The 20,176-nt window shown below is 41.4% G+C and overlaps 1 protein-coding gene across 2 annotated transcripts in view; it reads left to right on the top strand.

Moving 5' to 3' along the window:
* kcnc2 (potassium voltage-gated channel, Shaw-related subfamily, member 2) overlaps positions 1-20,176 on the top strand; it is a 125,430-nt gene that overhangs the window by 48,194 nt on the left and 57,060 nt on the right. The window lies entirely within an intron of this gene.

The following is a 20,176-nucleotide window of genomic DNA, read 5'->3' as shown; positions in this document are numbered from 1 at the left end:
AAATTGGGCACCTCGGATCAACTCGCAAATCCAGTTCTGTGTATCTAAACGCTCGCAACTTGCCGGCAAAATGGCCCAACATTCGCCGAAAATCTGGCAGTGTAAAAGGGGCTAGTGACAGCTACAGCTACGCTTGTATTCTGTGAATCTGGGGGTTATGCCATGGTTGTGTTACCTAGGTGGTTGTAGTGACTTGTCAATAGTCACCACCGACCCGTCACTCAAAGTGGCCATTCCCTTAATTATGCATAACTTTTGTACATTTGTAGATTCCCAAACACTAAGCCATGTACACAGGCTTTTGTCTCCAATCTTTCTGACATTTTTTTCTGTTGAAAGGTGAAATCTATCCCAGAGTTTCCCTGTCAGTGAGAATGCAGGGTGAGTCATCATCCATGCCTTACCAACTCTCAAAGTATGACTCAGATTTAGTGTACCATAATAGTCAAAAAACTGTCTTGGAGGTGTTTCCATCTTGACAAGAATAAAGTTCTACGGGAAAGACTAAATGATCCAGCATGAAAATGACATCATAAATTTAGACCTAAAAATATCAGTTTTACTCTTTGAAGTCCCATGTTACACATGGAAACACCAACATGTTAGTAGTTACACTTCAAAAAAACAAAAAAAAAATTGTCTTCTTGTCCATCACTTACTAAGACATATCAATCGACATCAGGAGGAGGTGTCGCCATCGTCCTGGTCTCGTTGTACAGTAATTGTTTGTATAAGAGTTGAGGCTCCCTTTTAATTCAGTTCAGTTCGATTTTGTTTTATTTATATAGTGCCAATTCACAACAAGAAATGATCCCATGACACTTTTCATGTAGAGTGGGTCAAAATCACACACTTTAATCTATAGTGACCAGACATTCCTCTATGAGCAAGCAAGGAGATGATGGAGAGGAATAACTCCTCTTTAATGGGTAGAAACCTTGAACAGAACGAGCTCTGGGTGGGCAGCCATCTGCCTTGACTGGTATCTTGACCAGTATCCAACCTTTGGTTGAATCTGTCAGACTTTGGTGGATGTATTTGATAAACTTTGTTGATTGTTTTGCATTTCATTGAGTACACGCTCCAAGTATATATCGACAAGGGCTTCTAAACACATACACATGAACTTATAAGTACTTTGGTTATATTAGACAGACCTGAACTGACCTTGGTTCTGTAAAGAATCATGGATTTTGTACTCTCTTTCCTCTCGGTATGAATATCTGTCCAATCTGCAGTTTGACCTTGGCTCATTTTGGTATGTTTGGCTGTTTGTTGGTACTGCTAACAAAAAGGGTATCAAAGTTCAAGAAAAGGACTGTGACTTGGATTCTGAAGTATCTTATGGATGAGAAGTTTGACACAGTGCTCTCTAAAGCAAGCAAAAGGAGTAAACACATCGGATATCAAGTCACAACGTTGTTGCCTATTTGCCTCTTGTTAAAATCTTTTTAAAACCCTTATAGCTCATTTGCTTATGTAAGCCACTTAGCCCCAAAGGTTTCTCTGAATAAACTATCTCAAAAAGGTCCAAACCTTTTTGAAATGTGTGCTCTATGGATTTGTTTATAGGTTGTGACATGTGAAGTTACTCAGGAGAAAGTGGGAACAGGAAGTGCCCTGAGCGCCCCTAACATCCAACAGCCCACCCACTCAGCTGGCAGAGGACCAGAGCCAGAGAAGAAGGGCGTTTGCCCAGCAAGTGTTTTACTACTCCACAGCTCTGACAGGGTTTAGTCTCCTGAGGTCCTCTGAGATTCCAGTCTTGGGGCATTGGACAAGCAGCAAAGTCTGACTTAACAGTCCGGTGCTGCTACTCATTGTCATTTGCTATGTTTACTGAAGATTCACATCGATTGGTGTGCAAAGAGCCTGAGAAAAAATAGCAAAACTGATCAGACTGTTTCATCCCTGATTCCGATATCCAGTCCTTAGTTATTGGCCAATAATGAGCACTGCCCACCATCCCCCACCCTCCAATTTTAATATCTCATAATTTCTATAATAATTATACACATTTGCATGTCTTTATCAAACCACTTCACCACTGTTTAACAACATAGCTCATCTGTAGTGCTCTTGAACTTGCTAAAAGGTTGCTAAAACGTCATCTGATTCATTATGTCAATATTTGTTCACTGAGCTACTCTCCTTCATTGAGCTTTGTTAATTACATAACAGAAATTATTTTGTCTGTGCAGTATTTCAAAATAGCCTGTGAAGAAGTGCTGAAGATTTCAAAATCTAGTTTTATTAGGCAGTAAAGTAAAACTTTGCTTAACGCTGATTGTCAAAACTTCTGTTTTAACAGTAAAGGCCTACCATGCTGTTGATATTAAAATGCATTTATTTTCAAGCACGTGCAGGTAGTGGCATAGTAGCTGCTTAAAAAGGTCAGTATCAGTGCTGATACATATGTAGTCATTGGATACGTGCATTCCTACTGTGGTTTCATATATGGTTTTCATCTCAATTGAGTGTTGATTTGAGTTGGACTTCAGTTGATACTCCAACCTGGAGACTTTCTCAATAAACTGATGGCCATGAAAGAAGACTTATATCACCCTGAGGTTAACCAGTGTCCAACCTTGCTACACTCACGTGCCCAAAACAATGCCATGAGTCCTGTGCTGCCCTCTGGTTTAACAGTGAACACAACAGCTGTTATTTAAGTATCAAAGTGTGAAGAGAAGTTTTCTTCCACAGGGCATAATGTCCTTCATACTAATGTGTGTTTGGTCACAGGTGTGTGATGGGAAACTATTTATAAACAGCCTATTCTGGGAATGGGTCTAAAAGGTTATGGTAAAGTAGTGCAAGAGGACAGGGAGAACGCTGCAGGGATGAATGGGAACATCTCTTTCATGTAAGAAAAGAGGACCCAGAGACCCAGTTAAGCCTGAGTAGAGCTAGGACTCAAGGATCTGTTGTTCACTCAGTGACATTTGCCTCATCATTTTCTCTTTTTTTCTAAAGTAAAGAGCACTTTGCTCTTGGACCTTTTCCCATCTTTGTTTGGATTGGAGGCCCACTGTTTATGTCAGGGACAAGGTATCACCTACTAAATCTCTGTCTCTCTAAAGTACATCAGTTCAAACCCAACATCCCAGACTAAGAATTAGTTGCTAGCAACAACAACCGCAACAAAAAACTTGAGGGGAAAACTTTTCTTGGGGCGTTTGTAAGTTCCATTACAGATAAACATCTATGCTGTAAATCTGGACATAAAAAAGACCTGTATAAAGCAAAGTCTTCCCAAGTAATCATGTTCACGTTTTCCTCTAGTATCAAACACAACATTCATGATTGTTATCTGTACATCAATGCAGAAGGTATCTGCAAATTTCCATTCACCAAAGAGCATGCTTAGTGTTTATGCCCAGAGCAAGATGGATACCCTGTCGGGAAGATAAAATACCATGCATCCAATTTATTAAAAAAAAAAAAAGAAAAGAAAAGAAAAACAAAAGGTGTGTATAGGTCCACTTCCTTTGCACTTTGCGACATTTGCAGTGAATGGAGTCTGTATTGGAATCAATTTAGATGTCGCTGAAAGCTCCGGAAAACAAATCAATTAAGAAGACCTTGCGTCTTTTTTTTCATGATTCCGAATAAACCTTCCAGCTCACCGTAACTGACACTCTGACACGTTATACAGTATATTGATATGCAGATATCTGCCATTTGTTGAAAAACTTTATTTCAGAAAAACCACGCAAACGCCATGTCTAAATGCTCAAATTTATTCTGAAAATAACAATATAGCATGTTAGCAAACTGCTAAAATGCTAAACTGTCGGGAACATGCTAGCTCTCATTAGTCACAACAGCTGAATGAAGTAAGTTTACTTGGTTTGTTTATACTATTGACTCTTGCAACATGCCTCTTTTGTGGGGCAATCTATGCTCCATCAGAAGAGGGTTAAATAAAATTGGATAGTACAACATATCTAATGAGCTGTGATAGCTTCTCCTGTTTTCCATACATGTCTATATAAAGTACGTTTTTAGTGTTGGTGCAGGTTGTCCTTTCAATATCTGCTTTGCTCACTGGTTTATTTAAAGATGAGATCAAAGCTAACTCAAGCACACAGTTGATACTTAACGTCTTGTTCTCTTTGTCCTTCTTGATCTTCCTGATACTGACCATGTGGCCAGGACATCCTCTTCTCGCCCTTCATGCTTCTCCCTCCTTTTGTCCTCTGGCTTTGCCAGTCTGTAGTTATGCGTGTTTAGTGTCCCTGAACACAGGCGATGGTGTCAGAAGGGACTTGTAAAACTGTCATGTTGGGAATGGAAGACGCATGCCCCCGAGGGGAGTGATTAGAGCCTCGGAAAAGGTCGTGTTTTATGGCCCCTTCTCTTAACCCCTCCAAATAGAGGTGATTATGGAGGAGGGTGAAAATCCAGTGACCTACTGTCCTGCCACAGTGTCTTGGGTTCTCTCTCAACTTAATATAACATAACAAAAGTCACGCAGCCGTGTACTGCCATGACAGTCATAGCTCCCAAATGTATAGCTTGTCATCAAGCTGAAAAATGCTTGGTGACAAAACTAATGAATGACGCACCTGTTCTGAAAATGCAGTGTGGTTTTGTTATCAGATATGGGTGAAGGCAGAAATTGAAATCAGTGCAATTAGCCGGTCATGTTGGACAACAAGCAGAGATTAAGTTTCAGATCTCTACAGGAAATTTGAATCAGTGTTTTTTTAATTTTATTTTATTTTTTTTACTTCCCTTAAATGTGGAGGTAATCTCTATGACTAAGAGACATTTATACTTAGAGATTTTCAATAATTATTATTTATGTCATACTGATGGATCAAAATACATTTTTTATGCCTCCATGCCAAAGACATTATGTTTTCGTGTTGTCCATGTGTCTCTGTCTGTCTCATTTTTGTGAACGCTGTATCTCAAGAACACCTCAAGGGAATGTTTTCAAATTTGGCACAAACATGCACTACGACTCAAGGATGAACTGATTAGATTTAAGTGGTCAAACGTCACTGTGACCGTGAATCTGTTTTATTCTTGTTCATGCAATATCTCAAGAAGGCCTGTGGGGAGTTTCCTCAAATTAGGCACAAATGTCCACTTGGACTTAAGAATGAACTGGTTAGAATTTGGTGGTCAAAGGTCACAGTGACCTCACAAAACATGTTTTTGGCCATAACTCAAGAATCCATATGCTATTCATGACAACATTTCAAACATACGTCTAATAGGATAAAATGATTAAGTGATGACATTTTACATCCAAAAGGTCAAAGGTCAACTTCACTGTGACATTATAATGTTCTGCAGCCACTTTTCTGGCCATTACTCAACGTCATATGTCAGGAACAGAAGGAGAGACATTTGGTCAGATACTGAATTGGTGACACTAATCTTGGGTGCCTACCTTGAAACTGTGCTGATTATATAGATCTTCTGTGCTGCCGGGGCGAAGATGTGTGTGAAGCATCAATGTGTTCGTAGACAAGGATGTAAACTGTAGGTGCAACTTGACTGATTTACAGAGGTATACAACCATGAGACAGTATTTCTAGTTTTTTTTTCTTTTGGTGCTAAACAGATTTGTACCTCTGAACTTACCTGATATTTAATCTTAACTCTTGGGAGTTGGATGCAAAATATGATAATTTTCTCACCTTCATCATTCACCTCTGTAATATATTTCTATAATGATAATTTTCTCAAGTAGGGACTTAGATTACTGAAAATCTGTGAATGCACATACCCTCTTATTGTGTTCTTTCCATAGGTATCAGTTTTATCCAATATCATACTTTGAAACCAAACTCCTCTCTTCAAAGACAGAGTTATCTCAGAGGTCAGTTCAGTTCGATTTTCTATTTCAAGAGGATACAGTAGAGTTTGGAATTTAAGTTTGAGAGGGGACTCGGTACGAGGAGTTCCTGTCACCGGCACAGAGAACGATAGCCACAGGCCTCGGATCTGAACCACATCTGAGCCACTGTGTACTTGTGCCAAGTACAAAGTGCTACTACAAAATAACACTTCTTTCTTCACCCTCGATCTCATTTGCAGGATACTCATCTGTCAGCGTTTCTAAACTTGCCCTCTGGCCTTTCCGTTTAATTCAGGGTCATTGATGTTTAATCCCACATTGGCAGCATTTAGCCTGTGTTAGTACTGCAGAAAGTATTTTCCTATAGGTCAGACAATAGAAGCAAATTATAGTGGTGTTAGGTAATAAGTAGATAATTTACTGACCTTTGTTGGCAACTGGTTAGAACTGAGAAAAACACCAACACAGCCAGACATATGGTGTCCAACCCAGAGTCCTTTGGTGATTGTATAAAAGTGCAGCAAAGTTTCAACAAACATAAGATAAAGAGTGGAAGCTGTTTGAATAAAAGAGCCTTTAATCGATATCTGTTAAGAGTGGAAAGTCTAATGTTTAAGTGCTTTGAATGGCAACAGACTCAAATGATTCCACCTTTTGTGGCGGCACCTTTCTGTGTAGCCAGCTACAGGCCTGGTGCTGGGGAAGAACAAAAGGAAGATGGTGTCTATTATTACCTCTCCACAGTTTCCGGGGACGCATCGTCCTCAGTACATCGGGGAAGGGTTGAGCGGTCACAAAGAGAAAGCCGCAGGCCTAAGATGATTACTCGTCAGTGGGATCAATTTTTATTTGGGACAGGCACCCGTCGCCACGTAATGGTAGAATAATGTACATTGCTGAGACAAGACAGATGAATTTGTCTGGAATTGAGGAGGCTGGATGCGTTCCAAAGCATTCTGGATTTGTCCTCTTCCTGTATATGTGTGTGTGTGTGTGTGTGTGTGTATTCATAATTGAGTAGGGATGCCATTGATGTCCCTGGACAACACATTGGCTTCCAACCTTGATAAAAGCCCATCTAATGGAGCCATTTCTGTCGGTTATTGGCATCAAGCATGTTCGTAGCTGATTATTCGGTGTATGGAATTATTACAACTTTTGTGAAGGGTGGTTTGGGAAGACAGTAGGATGACAAATATCTCATCAAAACTCGAGTGCCACCTCAGGTGCCTAGTTTGTTATGATTAAGGACTAATCCAGACCAGTTGTAGAAATAAACTGGAACTGCATTGTGCCGACTTTTTAATGATTCTGGCAGACTGATCTGTATTAAAATCAGAAACCTGTAAATATGCATTTGAATGCCGGCTACTAGTACAGGTAGCTAATTAACCAGGTAGCTTCTACCATTTTCCAACTCACTCTATATAAACCACGCCCACTTCCTCATGACGAAAGCAGGCTGCCCAACATCAGGTCCGATGGATGGCTGCCAGCCCACTGCTGCAAGTAGTACTTGCTGCGACACACAGGGCGCCTTATAAAACGGCACAGCTTGAGTTCAGCAGAGGCTTCTGAAGCTTCAGTGTGTTTTGGCAAGGGAGGTCCCTTGCCAAAACACACTGGGGGACTTTACCCCTTCTGATACCTCTCCTTAGAAGCAGAATGTTAGGTGTCGGTGCCCCTCTATCTCTTTTCTGTATCTACATTATGTGTCTTGTTAACAATTGCATCTCTCCCCTGTGTTTCTCTGTTTTTTCTAACAGTCATTGACTGAATTTAAACTGCTACAGCTGGTAAAGAGAAGCTGATTTTTAAACAAGCTCTGTCATTGTACTGTGGGCAGTGTGTGCAGATGAACAGTGTTTAGTTTCCTAACTGTGTACACATGGGAGAAGTTTGCCCTCAGTGCCCTCTGCCAGAAATCAATATATTTTATCTCCAAACCATGATCATTTTCCTAAACTTAACAAGGAAAAGGCTTTCTGGCATAGAGCCCTGATAGAAAACTTCTCCCATCAATACTCTATCTATTCTACAATACACTATTTCGTGAGCGCCTGGAGCTCCCCGCTGATTTGCCGGCAGAGGTCTGGTGGGCTTTTGCCTGCACAGACTGCCCACACTATGATGACACAGCAATTTGGGTTGTTAAACAGAAACTTTGCTGATTTTCAACCAGCTCTGTTTCTCTGTTTTAGCAGTAGGGCCAGCAGACAGTCATCTGGCTGTCAGGATTCATCTCAGTGGTTTGGAAAAACGATTGATGCATTAAGGTACGCTAACATTAGCTGCTTATGTTAGAGCATATTAACAGTCTCATTTATTCCTTACACTATTGTTTGAGTGTTTATGGTTTTGGAAACGAGAAAAAACAATGTATACATATCAAATCGACAAACTTTTTCATACTCAGTATCACTCATTCTACAAACCCCTGTATTTTTGGTGACTTGAGAATTTTAAGCATGATAGGCCGGCTGTTGCTTTATGATTAGACAATTGCAGTCTTAGCTAGGGATGCACAATATTGGATTTTCTTTGCAAGGATCCGACATGTCGTCATAACTCATTTGGCCGATTATTGATATATCTACTTTTTCTCCACCTAATTGTAGTGAACATCATATTGCACATGCATGCTCTTATCTTGATGGTCCACCAGCAAATGGAGATGTGAAATACAATGCTTTTCACTGTGTGTAATATTCATTCATTGTGCAAAGTAAGCAAAAGCATGCTGGGAAATTCTGATTGTTCATTTTAAAGCCAACATCGGCTGATACCAATGATGTGTTGATATTATTGTGCATCCCTTGTCTTAGCAAACAGTTGAGTTTTGTTAGTCCATTTCAATGCAGTATAAAAATCAACCTGCTCGTTAGCAACCTGCTTAAAAAAACATAAAATCCATGCTTACTGTCTGATGACCTGTCCCAAGTAATTGTCGCTGCAATTTGTTTCTCATGGTGTACCAGTATGAACTGAAACCAGTGGCTGTCTGAAAGGTAGAGAAGCTTGCTGAAAACTTAAGAAGCCTTCAGAAAATGGACCACAGTAGTGGAAATTATACCTGATTCAAAGTTAATGAACTAAAACCTGCAAAACCATCAGCATGGGCTTTTGGTTAGGGTGATCATTAAAGGAGGAAGTTTAAGCAAGATGGAAGTAAATTATGGTTAGCAAGCAAGACATTAGGAGCTCTGTCGCTAATTGATTTGTCAGAACTATTAGGACGATGGGGAATTAAAGTTCAGGAGGAAATTGGTTGGAGAAAAGACCTTTTTGGCTCTGGAAGTGTCCTGTCTCTTAGTTCCACTAGTTTCATTCATGACTGTGTGCAGAATCACTCTCTAATGGCCGTGTTGTCAGAGTTCTGTATTTCTGAGCTCGCTCAGCTCTTCAGTCAGCGTGTATTCCCAGCTCAGGTACCAGTGAGAGCAGCAGAGCAGGCAGTCTCAACTGTAGAGGAAGCAGGGGTGATCAGGAGCAGGAAGAACACCGTGGCAGAAAACATAGACACACCAGGGACCAGCTCAAGCCTGGGCAAGTCTCCTGGTGTTCTCTCTACGCTCTGTGTCTCAGTGACTTTGGCCTACATTCACAACTTTTTTTTTTTTTACCATAAGCAGGATATTCTTAGATCTGGACTATCCTCAATCCTCAAACATTATTCTTTGGGAGGGCATTGTGGTGCCTCTGTGGGCAAAAGTGGACCGAATTTTCCCTTGGGAAAGATTATAGTTTTAATTATGCACTTGTGTCAAGGGTTCAAATCCCACTTGTAAACTCTGTGGGAGCTTCCAACTCATATCTCCCCGCTTTTAACTTTTTTTTTTGCATTGTCCTAGGGAGTATTTGCTCAAAGAGAGAATGATCTTTGAACACCAGACAGCTGGACACTTGATGACCATTTATCAGCAAATCACTGCTAATGATGGTCATTTTGTGTAATGATACATTTTCAACACAATTTCTGTGCTCCAAAGATTAGGGGCCGTTAAGACAATACCTTCATCTGCTAGCATTTGTAAGCACATTAGCTTCGTATGTAGCATTTTATTCTTAATCTTACCCCATAAAAATCTACTGAACTGTTCTTTTGGCAGATGTGTAAATTCACTCTCCTCTGTACTTCCTTCTCTCCTTATTATTCTTTCCCCGTGTTCTTTATCTCCCATATAATCCCCACTGAAATGGTACATATCCCCTCACAAGGCAGGGTAGGACGAGATGTGTGGCCGTGTTGGTCCAAGTCTGGCTGGCATTGATCCTGCTGGCAGAGCTGGTTCTTTAGTCTCCTTTGAGGGAAAAGCTTTTGCACACTTTTTAACGAGACAGCGTGGCTCTGCTTGAGTGCCTGTTTGGCTATGTTTTGCTGCTACGCTCAGCATGAGTTCTGGATGTATATCCAGAATTGTGTTTTTTTTTTCCTCTCAGGTGTTTGTTGTGCACCAAAGCTGTCCTGCTCACGTGGCTTCTCTGTTTTCCCACCTTCACACCCCTGGAGGTATGCTGTTGTTTGAATATGGGTATTTTTAGAACATTAATGAATTGAGTTAAGGTGTAAAATGGCCACCACAGGAGGTCAGGCACTGGTCATTTGTCATCAGGATGAAGTAAGCGAGCTTGAAAGACGTAAATAGCTTTGTTTGGAGTGCCAAGTCATCTCAAGCCAATCTACTGGAACCAGAGGGCCTACTATTTTGCAGGCCAGATTGGGGAGCCAGGCTCTCCGTCTCTTCCAGGGTCTCCTTCATCTTTTCCTGTCACACATGGCCCTAAGGCAGTGTCCGCCAAACACAGACATAAATATCCTCCACCATAAGAACATGTCTCTCCCAACGGTCTAATAGTGCCTGTGAGCATTGCACAATAGTGTATATAAAGTGCCTTCAGTCCCCACGGTGTATAAGGAGCCTCCGGCAAAAAATGTTCTCCTTTTTGTCCCACAATTTGCAGGTATTCCACCAGTTCCATTTTCCTTCCTGTAACAATTTATTTCAATTCCACTGAAACCCTCACAGTTCTATAAAGGAAATGGGTTGCAGTAAGAGGAATTTTCATTGAGCTTACAAAACTTATACCATATGTATCTCCACCACAGTTAGAGGCTCTGAATGTGACATTCAGAACAGTAATGTAGCAGCAATCAATTATTTGCTATGTGAAATAAAGTAAAGTAATGACATCCTGAGTAGAAAATTAAGTCATGCTCCCTCTGTATTATGTTTAGATCATCTCTGTTCATTGCTGTGGTAGACGGTTTGGCCACACATGCATGGTAATGCATGCGAGTCCTTGGCTTGTATCCCGCTGGCTAGCTAATTGCCACTGTTCTGCACTGTGCTCGTATGGCGGTTACCACTGATGACGGCAATGGCATCCTTGCAAAAGCACAGTGCCCACCCTCTGGTTCCCTACAAGGTTAATACTGGTAGCTCTGTCAGCACTGTTAGCTGCCATCTACCTGCTCAGCCACCTCCATGCTGAGAATCATGCGCGGACAGTCCCAGTTCAGATTCTGAAACAAAAGCCCTATTCACACAGCACTAGTATTACCTTGGGACCTCTGGTCATTTATATTAGTTGCGTAAGATGTCTGTGATTTTAATCCTGTGCAAATCTGCCATATCCCTAATTTATCAAGTAGAAAATTAGTCATGTGGCATCTTGGTGATTTGGGGTCATATTTAGGTTTTCTCTTTTCGCTGCGCATCAGGAATTACAGAGCCTGCATTTGCAAATAGCCTATAAATGAAAATTTTGGTTGCAGGAGGCCTATCTCGCTACACAGCATGAAGATCTGTTTGCAAATAAAGCAAGCTCAAATCAATCAGATGAGAGAAATCTTGAAGGATAATGAGGTGTGACATGTGACAATGTGTGGCAGAATTGGTTGTGTTATATTCCCATACATTTATTTGTGGCAGCCCGCCATGATTAAAACATCTGCTGGCATGCTGTGATTTTCTATTCTTTGAGCTGGATCGTTCATTTGGAACCCTGTTGGAATAAATATATGTTTACTTATTTATAGCCGCACACTGTCGAAGCCCAGAGGGGACTCGGGGCAAAGATGGAGTGGCAGAATGTTAGGCGCATTGTAAGTGAGACTTAATTGTTAATTTTGCTGGGCCTAAAAGTTTGCATACGCTTGCAGCAGCTGCTCCTCTCTGATCTGATCAGCGCTGAACTGCTTGACAGATAATAATGCTGCTGAGGAAAAAAGAACTCATGGAGAGCTTTGCCTGCTTATCCTGGTAAATGCAAGGTATGCTCTGAATGTCGCATAGAGCTCCTTTATATAAGTTGCCTTTGTCCAGGTTATGAGATATCAGGTCAGTGGAATTCATTTTGAGAAGCTCATAACATTGAAAAGACATGTCTTTCTAGAAACAATGTCCTCATTTTTGTGGATAATCCACAGAAACACATCGGCGAGGGTTGACGTCATTCTTGAGGACACCAGCTTAGCATAAAGCATAAATAAGGATAGCATAAAGGCTCCAGGAAGTCACTGGCCAAGAAATAGTTCAGCGCATAGCCACCTACTTGTTTTGTACAGACAAAAATTGAACAAAAGATATAGACCCGCATATGCACTCAGATCTCTGCTGCTTTGTGCATTACATTTATGAATGTCCAATTCTTGACCACAAAGCAAATAAAGATATTTCTCAAAATACTAAACTATGCCTTTCAGATGCAGTTGCTCTAATGCCTACAGGTGGAAAATGCCAACATTGTAATAATAATAAAAAAAAAAATTGCAGCGAGCATTAATGGAGCTGTAAGGCAGCAGCTGGCAGCTCAGACTGTCCTCTGAGGGTCAGACCAGGACGTTTGCAAAGCTCAATGTAGACCCCTTATTGATTTTTAACTCACTGTACCTGACTCGTGCCAGTAGGTTCACTCATTGTCCATTGTGTCTATTTTCACCAAGTTCTGGTATAGAGGGACATCTGCAGCTGCAGAAAACTTTTGTTTAATCATTATGTTTTAGTGATTTAGATTTGGATTCAAAAAATGCAATTTTATTGGAGCTGCAAAGAGTTTCAGGTATGATGGTACACTTGATTGCAGATAGACATGGAACATCTAGTAATGTTCTGAACCAATCATAAGTGAGCACTGCATCATGACATGTATTATGATAGAAATATCTGCATGCATCTGGAACACTTCTCACAGGGATGAAATACAGCTTTCCTCATTAAGACAGGAGTGCATCATTAATTAAATTGTTCAAATTAAAATGTTTGCGAGCCATAGTGCTGGGCCTGCTAACACAGCTCCTGGTTGCTATGGGTTACTGTGTAGTCAAAGACCAATTTCCTGCCTCGAGAGATTCAGTCCTTCTGTGGGTCAAACGTCAAAGTGCAGCACAATAATGCGACTCATTTAAAGCAGTATTTATGTCAATTGAAAAGCCTTTCTCTTGTTTACCTGCCTTTGTGACAACAAGCCCTCGGCCTCCTTAAGGGCTCCCTTTAAAGAACTGACTGTGATTGGAAGAAAAGTGAGTGGAGGTGGAGGTGGAGGTGGAGGGCGATGATGTATGAGGTCTTTTTCACTCCAGGTGCAGTAAAGCGTAGCGTCCACTCTACACCTACAGACAGCCTCATTGGTCACCATTTATATATGAAAAAGTCCATCGGTCACTGGTCATTTATCATTTATGAACGATATAGAACCTAGTGCCAAATCAGTTTCTATAAAAAAAAGAGCTCTCTAAGACCACTACTGTTACTGCTACAGATACTACTAAGTACTATTTACTTACTACTGTTAACATTACATTATTAGTACAGAAACTGGTACTCCTACTACAGTATCACTACTGCCATTATTGTATCTACTCGTGCTACTTGTATTATTGTTCCCACAAGCACTTTAATTATGACTACAGCTGCCACTAGTACTGTTGTAATTGTTAGCTATACTGCCACTTCTGTTACTAATTATTGTTAGTATAAGTACTGCCACTATCATTTGTATTATGGCCTATGTTGTTACGACAACTACAACTTTTTTCAATACCTGGCTGATAAGATTTGAAGCCAATGTTAATAAGACACATTTTGCAATATTTGTATATGCATTACATTAAACTAGGTCTTTCACATGTAAAAGAAATAAAGGAGCAGTTTACGAGCTTTGACCAGGCTTTCACTTTCATCTCATCTTCATCAGCAGATGAAGTTTGCTCAGTTTAACACACACTACATCAACTTTTAACTTGATAAATAATGTTATTCTGGTGAAGGAGGTCTGATGAATATCATTACATGTGGTTGAAACCCTAAAAGTAAGAGGACATCAACCTGAGACTAATGACACGACATTTGCAGATTTCATTAAAGTCTGCAATGATATGATTTCAACTCGATTCAGCTCAAGGGCCTGCGATCAATTGAGATGACATCAGTAAGTATCCTCATCGTCTTTAACTTGGCTGCTTACCATTGCCTGCTTAGCGTCAGGCCACTAACACTGTTTGAATCTTCAGGGAGGAGGTGCTCTTGGATCAAAGTGTTGACACAGACATGCCATGGGAAGTTTAAAATAAAGGCATATCTTAAAGATGACAATATGTATCAAAGTTTTCTCTTTGCATTGATAATATCGTTGATCGATGTATCCTTATACCCCTAATTATTATGTCAAATGAAACAGCATTTTGTCAGTTTTTTTATTACAGTCTGGTTGGTGTACAACTTTGTTTTTTGTTTTTTTTGAGTGTGATGTATATTTAAGCAATATCACACGCTTTGACAAGCTTGAAATGTGTTTGTGGTCCCGCCCTTTCTGTTACATAGGTAATAGGCGACGATTGTAACATTACTAATGTAATGTAATTTTTGTTGTTATTTGCAATTGTTAATATGCTTGCATGCTAAGCAAAAATGGTGAACGTGGCAAACATTATACCCTCTGAGCTTAATCAGCATGCTAACATGCTCACAATGACAATGCTAACATGCTGACACTCAAGGCAATGCTGAGTCCAGCTTCAAAGTAGTGCTAGCATGGCCCTGTTCTATGAAATCTTGGCAGCATAGTGACCTTTGTCTGGAAGATGGGCTACTTTTAGAAATTTGTTCTAAAAAGGTTTAATTAATTACAGTGGAGTAAATGTGCACATACTGCTATCTCTGTCTTTAACCCTACTTCCACTGGAGTCGGAGGCTTTACCCTGATCTGGTTGCATCTAAAGGAGAATAGATGAGTAAAAGCCAATTAAGTCCTATCTATCTTCCTCAGTCTTGCATCTCCTCAATCATTACACTACACACACATATGCACACACACACTCTCACAGACCTCTGTCCCCCCCACCCCCCACCCCTCTGTCGCTGGCCATGCATGGCAGTGACCTTGAGGCAGCGGAGAATTTTGAAATCACAAACCCGTTGGAGAGTCGAGGGAGGGATGGATGTCGATGGTTTTCTTGGCAGATCCCAGGCCTCATTTAGAAGTTGGGGAGTGGGAGCAGGGGAAGTGTGTGCTTTCATTACAGAAGGTGATACCCATACCCACTGGAGGGAGAGAGAGAGACAGACAAAGTGAGGGAGAAAGATTAGACGGAGAGAGAGTCAAAGGCAAAAGAAATAAAAAGCTACAGGATCCCAGACGGAGACTGGGTAATGTGAGAATACTTCTGCTTCTTCTGACATTCTCTCTCTCAGTCCCTTTCACTTTTTCTTTTTCTAACTTCCTCCTCTGTGACTACTTTTCCTCTCTTGACTTTCACGTAAATGCAGCAGACGTACATTCAAATTCTACCACTAAACTGCTGAGCGACAGCATGCCACTCGCTCTCCAAGCTGCTCATTCACAAACAATACATGTACCCACACACACACACACACGCATACAAACACTGACACACACACACACACGCACACCCTCAACCTCCATCTCTGTTTGATCTCTTATCATATCCCAGAACACTATACAGTTTCCCTCCCTCTGGCAATTCATTTCATGTTAACACAACATCAATCTGCAAGGCTGCCCTCTCACTCCACACATCCATCCATCGCTGTGCTGCTTATCTCCGTCACCTTCAGGGAAAACAAATGATGTTTATATCCATCCTGCCTAGCCACTTAGATCACCTCCACCTCACTGTGTTAGTGGATCCCTACATGGCGCACTGACGCTGGCTGATTCATGCTGGAGTACAGCGTGTGTAGGCAAGTACTGTATCTGTCCTGTTGAAGTGTTCCTGAGCAACACACTTCCCTTATCCTCCCTAATATTTTTCTAGATTGTTATTTCACAAACAAGACTATTGTTGAGATAATATGAATGTGCACTGAGTATGCTTACATGCACACAGGTATCACAGTCATGTGTTTGGACATTTATGCCAGCCTTACACCAAACAACTTTTCAAGCGATTTCACTGTAGCTGACAAATTCCAGTGTCTAAAATCACAAGAGTTTTACTTCACTTGGTGGGTGCTCTTGTGATCTGGATCGTTTGGTATAAGGTGGTCATAAAACTCAGTCCAAGCTGTCTACACCACCTAACCTCTTGTAACTTTATTGGGTTATGAAACAGCCACCTGCATAACGTTACCTTCGGTAGCATGGCACGGACTTAATGAGCTCACATCACGCATGATTAGCCAGTAGCTTTCAAACCATTGTGTCACAGCTAAAGCTTCTAACATTAACTTTACTTAGCAAGAACTTAACTTTAACCCACAGTGGGCTGCTTGGTCGTCGCTAAAATAATAATAAAAAAACTTGAATTTTTTCTCTTTTTTTTTGGTGAAATTTTTACCAAGGTCCGGACCTCGGTGGCCTAATAGTGGGCTACGGCCATGAGTATGACCTCTTTTATCTTGTGTTTGTGGAGTCAGGGTTTTTAGCAGACATGTAAGAGTTTGGTGAAATCAAAAAAAGGACTCTAGTTGTAGTCTTGCAAGTCTTCACCCTGCAAGACCCCCAGTCGTTGCAATATCTTATAGTGTGTGACTAAATGCTCACATTAGCCCCTTTTACACTGCCAGATTTTGCGCGAATGTTGGGCCGATTTGCCGGCCAGCTGTGAGCGTTTAAACACACAGAGACGGAAAGGCGGGTTGATCCGAGGCACCCAATTTTCCGCCTCGGAGGGTAGTCATATTGGCGGAACCCTTTAAGTTTAAACAGACCAAGGCGGCCTTCCACAACAGGAGGGGCTGTTGAAGACTTGTGGGAGGGGCTGTTGATGACGCCGCACGTGCGAGCCACTGGCGTTGGATTAACAGGAAACAGTTGATAGCAGGAATTAGCGAGCAGCTAGTAGCAAGAGGGAAACGCAAACCTGACAGACAGAAAAGATGAGCAACTGGGGAGACAAGGAATAGCGCGCCTTCCTTGCCCTCACAAATGAAGAGGCCATTAAACGTCAGATGACGGAGACGGTGAGGAACGGGCCGATTTATGAGAGAATCGCTGTCTGACTACCACCGCCTGACTAGCCGCGGCTTCCCTCCCACGTCACTCTTTACGTCACACGCTGAGCCACGCGTTTTGTTACTTGCTCACGCCGACCATTGCCCCGAAAAAGGCGCATTCTGTATAAACAAAAGTAGGTTAAAATCTATTTTTTTCAAAATTTTTGTTGAAAACAAGACTTGTTCACTCTTGCTCCTCTCCATCTTTACGGTTTACCAGTTTTGCTGCTTCCTGTTTGGTGCTGGAGAGAGCGCAGCTGTTGACAATGTTCACGTCATTAAACTTCAGTATTTTTCAGAGCCAAGACTTAAAACTTGTGTATAATAAACATGTTTGATGTTATTTAAACATCAAGATGACAAAAAGACTGACTTAAGACAGCTCTGACTATTCTTTGGTGTCAAGTGGTCATAAACCTCAGAGATGACAGGGGCACGCATCAGCCAAGGTGAAATTCTCATGATTTTATTCTGACACTGGAAAGTTGTTTGCGTCAGTGAATGTACTTGTGGTTTGGTGTAAGATCGGCATGAGCTGTAGTGTTGTATTAGAAACCGTGATACTGTAACATGTGAACACCTTATCCATCAGTTATACTGATGGATAAGGTGCAGTACATCAGCAAACCTATGAGAGACTCTTCCCGCGGCCATACACCCTGTCTGGCAACCAGTGTGCAACAGACTAATTGAAAATCTTTTAACAGCATGTTTTAGGGTGTTTTAGCAAATGTAAACCTTGATCAGATCTGATGAGTAACATCATCAGATCTGATCATTGTGTTAAAAGTTATTATGCAAAATCAATTCACTGATATGAGTGTTGAACAGTTATATTTGTATTTTGAGTTCCAGTTTTTTAGGTTAGAAGAGGTTTGAGTTGATGGTGGGTTGCTTGTGGTGAAGAAGTCTATGTTATAATCTCTGCTGTAGGGCTTCGTCAGTTCTGTGTGTGCTGTTCTTCTCAGCAGCTTCTTATGCGATGGCTCCCCTCACTCCCTACAGGCTAATTGGCCCTAACTCGATCTGAAACGCCAGATAGGTTCACCCATAATGCCTAGCGTTGATATCTATCCGCTGGGGGCTGCTCTTCTGTGTTTCAGCTAAAACGGCTCACTGCCTGAGTGTGTGTGTATGAGACAGTGACAGAGCGTGTGTTTGGGGAATGAGGGGGTGAGTGGGGGGAGCAGGGGGGGAGCAGGGGATGCGTGTCTGCTTGTGCACCAGTCCGTGTGTGTGTGCTTACGGCTGGTTGTGATATTGTGTGTGTCTGTCTACAAGTGCGTGCCAGACTGTCTGCATGGCACAGTGCTAACACACCCAACACTGGCTGCTCCCAAATGCCAGTTTGTGCTGTGCAGGTTGCCTGGCAGCATGTTGAGGTTGAGCGAACACGGTAATTTGATGAGAAGCCACATTGTAGTGAAATTGATGCAGATATGCTCACTCTTTATTCAGATTATCATAATTCCAAACCATAAGCTTAATACTGGAAAGAATAAATTGGGATATTGTAGTCTGGGAGCTGTTTCAGTCACAACATCACCATGAAAAGGGTAATGTCAGTGACGAACTGAGAATTGCTTGTTATAGCTTTTTAAAGATTTTATGGGCATTCCTGTGTTTTATTGGACACTATACTCTACTGATAATGCTATCAAAACAGTAACTGTATGGGTATAAGATTTTGTCAGATATGTACTGATGGTTTTGATTGAAGTCTGAGGTGATTTTTGTGGCCATCTTTGGTGATATATTGGATTATATTGCTATCCATCACAATGAGCGAACATACTGGACGACATCACTGCACCTGGTTGGAAACTCTGTGTAGTTTTTAAATGACAGTTATTCATGTAACCGCTATTTTCAATAATTTCATAATTTCCCTCACAACTTAGTTGGATTTCTTAATTTATAAGGGACACAGGTGACGGGTTTTATACTTTCCTTGAATATAATCCAATTAATCTTATTTCCATATATGTATTTAAACTGTATTAAGATCTTATTTTGAAAAGCAGACATAATCATATGTGAATCCTGGGCCGTTTCAGTACATTTTGGCTACAGCTCAGAAGAGGGCTACAGGTACACCGTGCACCTTGTCTTTTGTGGCAGCTGCCGGGTTGACCACAAAGATGTGAGTGACAGCCAGCTTGATGCAGAATCATCAGACGCTGCCTCTGGATGACTCAAGAAGCACAAGAGGACAGGATTTGATCCAGTGTAGCTGACTTAGAAAAAGACTGGGGTCAAGCTAGCTGTCACTCGCATCTTCGTGATCAAACCTGCCGACACTAAAGTTGGAGACAACACAGGCAGAACAGAGCCAGTGTTCCCCCGCTGTTGGCAGCACTGCCAGTGTGTGGAGGAGCTGAGCCCCGCCCTCGGTGAAACTTGCAGAGGACAGAAGCTGCTTGACCATTAATAACACCAAAACATAGTATTTTCTCTGTTCATTTGGCTTAGGCACTGTGAAAAAACTGTTATAATGGTTGGGAAAACCAGTTTTTTTTTAATTTCATCCACATTTGGGTAAATTTCAAGGCATTCTGCATTTTACAGCAGACTCCATTGTTATTATTAAATTGCGCAATTCCACCCATGTTTTCTGCATCACGGGCCCTACATAAGAATTCACCTTCGTCAACCAGTCGGGAAAGTCCCTTACTTTTCGCCTTTGTCCTCCAAAGGGAGGTCAGGTTCAGCTCACAAAAGCACCATAGGCGTCAGTGACCTCTAGTTTTATTAGGGATATGGGATGGTGGTATTTTGTGTCAGAAAGACCAATGGTGGTAAAGGGGGGGGTGGGGGGCGGACTAGCTTATTTTTATAGCTAGCTGATGGTGTGTGCTGTAAAGTGTTACCCTCTTCCCGTGGGAGATCCTACAGCTCACCA

This window comes from Epinephelus moara, chromosome 23 (genome assembly GCF_006386435.1).
Source record: "Epinephelus moara isolate mb chromosome 23, YSFRI_EMoa_1.0, whole genome shotgun sequence".
Lineage (NCBI taxonomy): Eukaryota > Metazoa > Chordata > Actinopteri > Perciformes > Serranidae > Epinephelus > Epinephelus moara.
The sequence above is the reverse complement of the archived record's forward strand: the minus strand, read 5'-3'. Positions and strand labels throughout refer to the sequence as shown.